Source organism: Chinchilla lanigera, unplaced genomic scaffold, assembly GCF_000276665.1.
Source record: "Chinchilla lanigera isolate Chin_1 unplaced genomic scaffold, ChiLan1.0 scaffold00154, whole genome shotgun sequence".
NCBI lineage: Eukaryota > Metazoa > Chordata > Mammalia > Rodentia > Chinchillidae > Chinchilla > Chinchilla lanigera.
In genome coordinates, this window is record NW_004955555.1 from 1,890,956 (window position 1) to 1,893,839 (window position 2,884).

General features: G+C 57.9%; 1 long non-coding RNA gene across 1 annotated transcript in view; it reads right to left on the reverse strand.

Annotated features, from left to right (window-relative positions):
* LOC106147407 overlaps positions 1-585 on the reverse strand; it is a 2,687-nt gene extending 2,102 nt beyond the window's left edge. The window contains exon 1 of the long non-coding RNA XR_001232303.1: positions 366-585. This is a non-coding gene — a long non-coding RNA (uncharacterized LOC106147407). The remainder of the gene's footprint in view (positions 1-365) is intronic.
* Between the last annotated feature and the right edge of the window lie 2,299 nt (positions 586-2,884).

The following is a 2,884-nucleotide window of genomic DNA, read 5'->3' on the forward strand; positions in this document are numbered from 1 at the left end:
ACAGGCATGTGTCACCTCGCCCAGCCAGCCCCCACTTGCAGACACAGCCTGATCTTGGAGAAGTTCCACTCCTCTCTGGAGAGCTGATGGATGGCGGAGGAAAAGCCATCGGGACCCGCAGAAGTCCCTGTTCCGTGCAGAACACGTCCCCACCTCAGGCCTCCCGAGTGTGAGGCCTTCCTCCTCCCCTTGGGCGCGCCTGTCTGATGAGGGAGGCTCCCACCCTCCCGGCAGGAGCAGGGCCTGGGTGAACCAGCCACCTTCCTGCTGAGGCCCAGAGCAGGGCCCCACCTGCCCCTCCCTGTCTACGCAGCTGAGACTGAGCCTCCCGGCCTCGCACGCCCACCCCACGGGCCCCTGCTCACCTGTCCCCACCCGTGCCATCCCCTGGTTACTGAGTGTCCTGAGCGGAGCGTGCCAGGATATGGGATATGCCACTGGGATATGCTGTCCATATCCCAGTGCCCAGGGGCTTTCCATGCCTGACCTCACCAGTGCCCTCCGGCCCCATCCTGAGGTGCAGAAATGGGCAGAGGGCGGCCCCGAGCCCAGTTCTTCAGGAATGATGAGCAGGTGATGCCCTGTGGCCTCCTCTGCACACCCGGGCCGAGGCACTGACTCACCCAGTCTCTCCCTGTCATTATGCATGACTCAGGGGGGAAAGTGAGGCCCAGACACATGAGGAAGAGACAGAGCTGAGACTTCTCAGCCCATGGCACTGGGTCCTCCAGAAAGCAGGCACAGCTGGCGTGGTGGCGCATGCCTGGGATCCCAGCACTCTGTAGGCTGAGGCAGGAGGATCACCACAATCCAAGATCAGCCTGGGCTACAAAGCGAGAACCTGTTTCCAAAAAAAGGCAGATGCTTATATGACATTAGGAGAGCCCAGTATGGTGGCACACGCCTGTAATCCCAGCACTTGGGAGGCTGAAGCAGGAGGACCACTTCAAGTTCAAAGCTAGACTGGGCTACATATGAGTTCAGGGCCAGCTAAACTACATAGTGAAACGCTGTCTCAAACACAAAAATAGAACAAGACAAGACATTAGGGGAGAAAAGACTGATGAGGAGAGCACCCTAAAGACCGGAACAGGACTGGCGGGCAGCAGGCAGCAAGGCCGGCACCACAGGCAGCTTCCGCATCAGAGTCCCACAGTGGGCAGAAATGCCCGGGCCCTCCTAGCCCACCCACCCTGGCCATGGCAGAGGCTGTACAGGACATGATCCCCTGCTGTTAGCAGAGGCCGAGCTTTCTTTCTTTTTTTTTAAAACTGGGGATTGAACCCAAGGCCTCTGCATTGAGCCAAGGCCCCAGCCCATCTTTTTTTTTTTTTTACATTGACACAGCTGTCGGCTAAATTGCCTAGCCTGGGTTCAAACTTGCAATCCTCCTGCCTCAGCCTCCCAGAGTGCTGGGATTACAGGTGTACACCAACATGCCAGGCTCAGAGGCCAACCTTGAAGGGGTCACCATGGGAGGCCGGAAGCCTGGCAGCTAGACCACAAGTGCTTTGTTTGGTTTTGTATGAAGATCTGAGTGGCCAGGGCTGGGGATTTAGCTCAGCAGCACAGCACCCACCTGGCAAGTGCAAGGTCCTGAGTTCGATTCCTGGTACCAAAAAAAAAAAAAAAAAGATCTGAGTGGCCACTCCCACATTCCGTGTTAATAACAACAATCAGTTGTAAATGCCATCTCCCTGTTTACTGAGAACTCACACTGTGCCAGCCCTGGGCCCCAGGGCTTAGCCCACTCTGGCCCTCACAGCCACCAGGAAGCCTGTACTGCTTCTGCTTCCATTCTATAGGTGAGGAGACTGCAGCTCAGAGAGGGCAAGTCACTTGCTTGAGGTCACACAGCTGATAAGCGGAAGAGCTGGGATCTGAACCTAAGAAATTAGGTGGTGCCCCATTTACGCATGAGGGTGCTGAGGCCCAGGAGCCCACTGCTCAGTTGTCAAGCATTGCCCCACTGGGATTCCCTCTGTTCTTCTGTATGCACCCTTCCCAGACCCAATCTTGCTATCACCCGCCAGCTCTAGGCAGTTGGGGGAGGGGCCCTGCTGTCCATATCCCAGGCCCACCGTGGGGACCAGGATGTTGAAATCCGCTGACTCAGTTCGTCCTGTGTGCAGACCCAGCGAGGGGAAGAAAGGGGAAGATGAAGTCTTGGCCAAGCCCAGCTGTGCTGCTTTGTCTCTGCTACTTTGTCTCCGCTGCCAGGGACCGTGACAGCTGCCAAGGCCCCAGGGCCGCCAGGGACCAGGAAGTGCAGACCCTGCTCAGGGAAGCAGCCTTAGCCCACAGTGAGCTCAGGCAGAGGCTGAGGGCCCTGGGCACTTTCCGCCCCTCTGGGCTGGGGTCTGCTTCCCTTCTATGGAGGGCATTGCCTTGTTTGTTTTGAGACAAGGTTTTGCTACAGGGTTCAAGCTGGCCTTGACCTCACTATGTAACCCAGGCTGGCCTCGAACTTCCAGAAATCCTCCTGCCTCAGTCTCCCAAGTGCTGGGACTACAGGCGTGCGCCACCACACCTGGCTTTTCTTCTGTATGAAGGGCTCCCCAGCAGGACTCGAGGCTCCCCGGCTGTCGTGGGGACCTCTCCACCCGCCCAACCCCACATTCTCAGCAGGCGTCAGAGACGGAAGTGTGGATTATGCTGACTGATCCCGGAACACAGGACTCTGTCCCTCCAGGCCTTGGTTTCCCCATCTAAACCATGCCTTCCCAGGGAGCGGCAGTCTAGAAGGCAACTGGAAGGGCAGACCCTGTAGCCTCCGCACTAAGCCCACCCTGCCGGAGCCACGGAGACCTGGCCTACAAGGACAGTTCTCCCAGGACCCCAAGTGACCCTGGGTGGTGACTTCTCTCCATGCCGCTTCCTCCTC